The sequence below is a fragment of the Suricata suricatta genome, chromosome 8 (genome assembly GCF_006229205.1).
Source record: "Suricata suricatta isolate VVHF042 chromosome 8, meerkat_22Aug2017_6uvM2_HiC, whole genome shotgun sequence".
NCBI lineage: Eukaryota > Metazoa > Chordata > Mammalia > Carnivora > Herpestidae > Suricata > Suricata suricatta.
Window position 1 is genome coordinate 63289397 of NC_043707.1, and position 6485 is coordinate 63295881.

Below are 6485 nucleotides of genomic sequence, written 5' to 3' on the forward strand. Positions count from 1 at the left end.
GTCATAACATTGCTTCTCCCACCATGGTCCCAGACACCAGAGCTGGTTCCTCCTGGCTTTCCAAAGATAGGGGGACTCTTCTGTTTTGGGACCAGGGTTCCCCCGGCCCAGTGCCCCAGGGGTGGTACCTCACAGAGCTGAAGGGGGGGATGGGGGAGTGAAGTTGGCTCCACAGTAGGCCCAGAAAATGAGAGGTTGAGCCAAAGTGGATTGATGATTCTCAAGCCATAAGATCTGCTAGAATTTGCCTTGCTGGATCTTGGACTTGCTTGGGATCCGTCACCCCTTTCTGCTTTCCAACATCTCCTGTTGGAATGGCAATATATATTTTCTGCTTGACCCGCTGTTGTATTTTGGAAGCACACAACTTGTCTGGTTTCACAGGCTCACAGCTGGAGAGGAATTCTGCCTCAGGATGAATCACAACACATGTCTCAGCCATATCTGTCTTAGATGGTATTTACATGAGACTGTGGACTTCAGACTTTCAAGTTGATGCTAGAATAAGTTGCAACACTGGGGGCTGTTTGGACAAAATGAATGTATTTTATATGTGAGAAGGACTTGGATTTGGGGGGCAGCAGGGGCACATCGCTGTGGACTGAATTTTTAGGAACTAACATAGCTACCATTACATACCCAAGACTCCCTGAGCCAACTTACACCCCATCCTAGAGTCTGTGTGAAATGGAACCAGTCTGTCACATCAAGAGTGTAGCAGAAATTCTGTTGGTGACATTAGAGTCCTAATTTCTTCCAAAGGAGCATTTTCAATTGCAAATTTGTCCATTCATCTCTGAATCCTTGTTTCATACTGAATTCAATGAAGGCTCAGTGTAATAAGATCTTATTTTTAGCCATAATCATTATATTTATTTTTATAACTCAGCTTTTTTTTCCCAATATAGGAAATATTCTGGATCCTAGATCATCTTCTAGATTTTCAAACTAAAGATTAAAAAAATGGTTTAAAGGAAATTTTATCATAAGTACAACTTTAATGGAATTTGCACTTCTGACCTTTGAAATATGAATCTAAAATTTGACCTATCAGACTACACTATTATTTTTACTCTCCATAGGCCTGTCTACACACTGAAATCGGTTCTCAGATTGCTCTTTCAGAGAGTTCTCCAAGGTCAACAAAACCTGAGATTACAAATAAAAAATTAATTTAAGAAATCAAATAACAAGTATCACTAGGGTCATGACAGAGTCCTTCCTACAGCGGTCAGGTCCACACCCGGGGCAAATGGCAGACAAAGCAGCCTTACTATACTAGTCATACGATCATGTGTGTCTGTGTGTGCATGTTTGTGTGTACCTGGGAGGAGAGAAAGAAAGAGCAAGGGGGAGAGAGAGAAAAGATTGAAAGAGAGAGGGAAGATTTCAATGTGCCGGAAAATTGCACTGTCAATAGGGCACTCTTTATTTTTTTATTTTATTTTATTTTTATTTTTATTTTAGAGAGAGAGAGAGAGAGAGAGAGAGAGAATCCCAAGCAGGCTCCAGACTCAATCCCACGTCCCACGACCCTGGGACCATGACCTGAGCCAAAATCAGGAGTTGGACACTCAACCTCCTGAATCACCAAGGTGCCCCAGTAAGGCACCATTTAGAATAAGATGACATTTGCAAGGTTGCAAGAGCAGAAAAGATGGATGTGTAAGACTAGAGGGTGGGATGCCCAGACTTTTATTTCAATTCAATAGTACAAATTTTGCAGTTTGGGGCCGTGGCTGGCCTCTCTCACTTCAGTAATCTGCCTTCCTTCAAAAAGAACAAGTTTTTTTGTTGTTCTATATGATGCTTCTATCAGAAAAAAAATCCAAAATTAAAACTTAAATAAAGACCAAGTCAAGCAGAAAAAAAGTCTTTAAGAAGAAGCAAAAAAAAAAAAAAAAATCTCTGCTAACTGCATGACAGCCTTCACCTGCAATGGCAAGACTGCTTGCTGGGGTCTCCTGCTCCCAGACCAGAATCTATCTCACTAGTGCTCATTTTCAGTTAGAAGTGTGTCCTCAATCTTATTACATATCATTATTCATGAAAACTAAATGATAAGTAAATTTTAAGCTTCTCAGATCAGTGTAGGGTTTCACTTATAAGCATGTTTTTAAGTAGACAAAGTAACCCATGAGAACCAGGTTTCGGTTTTGTTTTTTCTTTAATAAACACATTGCTAAAGATCTTCATTCAGTACCTAATTGAAGCTAAATGTAACATTATTTTTATGAGAGCTTTCTATAATAATGAGTCACAGCCAAAAAAAACCCCCAAAAACAAACCTACAAAGGAGGTATATAGGTGCAGAGAGAAACGATGAAAGGGGTCTCCTTGGGTCTCCTCCAGACATGGAGCCACTGCAGGGACAGCAGGTCACTAACGTTGGTCAGGATCTCTAGCTGACCTCAATGGCTGAATTGAGTTGAATGTCAGCCTACGTTGTGGAAAACATCAGAGAGAAGACACGTGTTATTAGGGTTTACAGTTTGGTATTAAAGAGTTACAGTATCTTAAATCATACACCAATTTTATTTGCAATACTTTGACTCAGTGTCACATTCTTACCATTCTTGTCTTTGAAAGGTCCAACATTATGTTATTGGTTCTAGCATCGCTCAGTCTTTTATTTATATTTTCTTTGTAATTCTAAAGTAATATTTTGAAGATTTAGGGAATAGACAGCACAGTGGCTTTGAGGCCAATCACATCAGGCTCTGGGTCTTCGCTCCGCCATATGCTATATGTGACCTCGGGGCTAATACTTCCCTCTATAAGTTTGCTTACTTATCTGAAAAGATAATGGGTAATAAAACCATTGTTATGAGGTTTCAGCCCACAACAAAGGGAGAATTTACTAGCAATTTCTCCTCCTCCTTCTTCTGCCAGCTCTTTAGATGTTGGGATTACTCAAGCTTCAGTGTAAGACCTCTCTGTGTTGATTCCTGACTTGAGGACGGTGATTACAATGCATTTATTTTTGTCACCCACTGTCCCTTCAACTTTCCTCTGTGGCACTAGTTCTTTCCCTGCCATTAGATGACTTTTCAGTTATTCTGTTAGTCCTAGCCAGCAAAAAGTCCCAAAGTCAATGAAATAGAAAAACTCAGCCATATTTCTAATTAAATTATCTCCTCTTGTCTATTTTTTGGATGCTTTAAGCTCAGTTTGGAGTTTTGGTGTTTCATCTTTCTTACTGAGAGTGCAGTTTGAAAGCAAAAAGAAGCTACGGTCAGCCTCTTCTCTCTTCCCTCATGTGGTGTTTCTCTACTTCTTCCTTATCTTGCTACCAAGTCCACAGAGAAGCACCCAGAAAGCAGGAGAGCTCCAAACTGACTGCTATTGTGTGTGCATGTAGTGTCAGGCTCTCTGTTTAAAGTTTAGTTTAGTCACGGTGTCTGAGTGTCTGTTGGTTAAGTGTCTGATTCTTGGTTTTAGCTGACGTCAATGATCTCATACTTTGTGAGATTGAGCCCTGCATCAGGGCTTGGAATTCTCTCTCTCCCTCTCTCTCTGCCTCTCCCCTGCTCATGCACTCTCTCTGTCTCTCTCTCTGTCTCTGTCTCTCTCTCTCAAAATAATAAATAAACATTAAAATTTAGTTTAGGCAGATGTTTAGAGACCCCAACAGACACCCAGAAGTCAATATATCCCAATCCAAGCCCATTGCCTTGTCCGCATTGCATGCTCCTTTTAACAGTTGTGGTATTTTTGTCTCTTTTGTTTTGTTCTTTTGCCTTGTGCCACCAACTCTCTGTTGAATAATCTGATAAATCTAGAGTCATTCATGTGTTCACTGTCTACCTCATCTCATATCAAATTAGTCACCATTTTTTCTATTTATTATATTTACTGACAGCCTCTCCAATGGATTTCCTCTTCAGCAGCCTCACCACCACTGTCCTGCTTAGGACCTGGACATCTCTTCTCCAGGTTATCCTCATGGAGTCACAGCTGGTCATCCAACACCTGCCAGATGTCACAAACATGGCATCTCTCTTTATTTCATTTTAATGTCTTTCTTTTTATAAAATGATCTTTGTAATGTTACCCTGACCTTGCCAAATCCTTCTCAAAATCTCATAACTCCCTCTTGCCAAAAGGACCATCCAGATTCATTTATCTGCCTTATAAGATTCTTCAGTTCACATTCCTACCTACTTTCCCACCTCTTTTACCTCATTGTAGCCTGTTCTCAAGAAGCCTCTGATTAACCACATTTCCCAATGTGGAAGGCTGTTCTCCCTTCTGTGTCTTTGTATATGCTGTTCCTGTTGCCTAGGTTACATGTCCCTTGCTTCTACACTGGAAAACTCCTATCATCTCCTCCAAAAAGGCATGGCTCATTTCCTTACCAAGCCATGTCAGTTTGTGGCTGTTCTTTGTCCCTACTGCACTTTCTTCCTAATTCTCTGATAGAAAAGAGTTAGTGTTATAACTTTCTGTTGATGTCTTTCTCCTCCTTTAGATGGTGGGATTATTGATTTGGGGAACAATGAAAAAAAATTCATGAAAACTTGATAAGTAAGTGAAAAGGCATATGAGCTGAACAGTTGGAAATTAAGAAAGCAGAAAGAAGGTATAAGTCAAGGAAGTTGGATTCTTTAAATATGAATTTTCTCAAGATAAACAGAATAAGCCTTTGTTCAATCATGAGCTATTTTTTTGCAGAAAGGACTTTCTGTTCCTAATTCTTAATCAAAGTGTCATTTTTTACACACTTCTATGTATGATCTCTGGGCTGGAGAATGGAGTGTTCTACTCATCTTTCTGCTAGTTTGGGGGAAAGGGAAGGAAGAATTGTATATATTGCTTAGCAAACTAACATGCTAACTGTGATGCTGTGGTGTCAAATCTTGGAGAGAAGAGATTATACTTTGCTCACACCACACCCCACACAAAGCTCTTGGCTCAATGGAGATGCCTGATACATTTCTTTTAAGTACAAGCAAATCATACGTTGCCCAAAATAAACTCATAAATACTACATCCATTTTCAAACTTAGAGTTCAAGCACATGCATCATATAAACCTAAGAGTTAAAACAATTCTGACAGCAATGGGTCTTAAGGTGAACAGTGAAACTACATCTGCAGAATAGGTTGGCTGTGGCGTTCTCTGTCTTCCAAAGTTTTCTTCCAAGAGGGCATGTACAGAGTGTGGAGGAGGATGAGAAGGTTGGGCATGGTGGGGAGGTGGGCAGGCTCATTTTCACACTGGAATATACAAAGCAGGAAGTAAAATGGAAGCCCCTTCTGGGTACCAGAATTGCTAGACCATAGAGGCTGTCCCCCAACATTTTGCTAGTCCTATCCTTTGGATTTACCCATCTTGTTTTGTAGAATCATATTTCCTACCAAACTCCGATCTCTTCCATGCACACCAAATCCTTTAGCAATGTGGCACTCAAGAGGTTAACATGATGGGCAAAATGGCTTTGGTTCCTCCCGGAGGGCATCCTGACATTGCTCAGCTAATGTTCTACATTCTACTAATGTGAATGACAACTGTGGAATTTTTCGATGCCAAGGAAGGGAAAGAATATCATCAAACATTCCAGCATCTCCCAGTTCTCCCTCCCACCTCGCTGTGTCTAACGCTGTTTAAATGGGCTCATTTTTATCAGAAATATGACAAACACAACAATAGCATCATTTTACAGCAGTACTAAAGCACATTTTAAAAATTCATTCCATTTCAAAGCTGCTCTAATCTGAGCCTTTTGGAGTCTTTATTCTCCTTTTCTCCAGAAGCAGCCTGTGTTTCTGAATGCCACCAGGAGAGCTGAGGAATGTGGATAGCACCTGCCAGGGATGAGGGGCTGCCTCCCAAGTCTTTAGTGATTCACAGGTTACAAACGTGCGGCTGTGCACTTACACCAGGAATTTATAAATGGGCATTTGCAGCTTGCAAATGGTTAGCGGTTAATATTACTCCCTGATATAGTCACAAATGTGAACATCAGATTCTCTACCAGATCAGTGTTGATAGGTACAATTCAAATTTTTTTTCTTAGTGCTTCCTTTTATCTAGAAGGTAAGAAGTAAATATCATTTTGCTTACTTTTAGTTTTTCCAAAATCAATCTGAAATAAATGCTTCAGTTACAAATGTGTATTTCAGAGTATTTTGAATTACCTTGAAACAGTTCGCATCTAATGGACATATTTACTTTACAGAACATGCAGTTTGATACCGATTTTGTATGCGGTTTGGTCAAGCTGACAGCTATGAGCGAAATGCTAGAGGAGTTGCTTCTGATTGTCCTTATGACCAAATATCTACTCTGTACAGCCTGAAGTATCATGAGGATTATAGCCCTAACTGCCAGTTTCTGTTTTTAAAACATCTCAGGGCAAACGGACAAGCTGACCTAATCAGGAGGTCATTTGAATAGATTTTATAGTGCAAGGCACAGCTAATGCCTGGTTGACATTCCAACCCAGAAAATTTTTTTCTCTGTGATTAATGGACTTGACATCC

General features: G+C 40.1%; 1 long non-coding RNA gene across 1 annotated transcript; it reads right to left on the reverse strand.

Annotated features, from left to right (window-relative positions):
- Window positions 1-2208: 2208 nt before the first annotated feature.
- On the reverse strand, window positions 2209-4242 carry LOC115299544. Its single transcript, XR_003912236.1, has 3 exons — window positions 4182-4242; window positions 2572-2794; window positions 2209-2440 (listed from the first exon to the last, which is right to left on the reverse strand). It is a non-coding gene; the product is annotated as an uncharacterized LOC115299544 (long non-coding RNA).
- Window positions 4243-6485: the final 2243 nt, after the last annotated feature.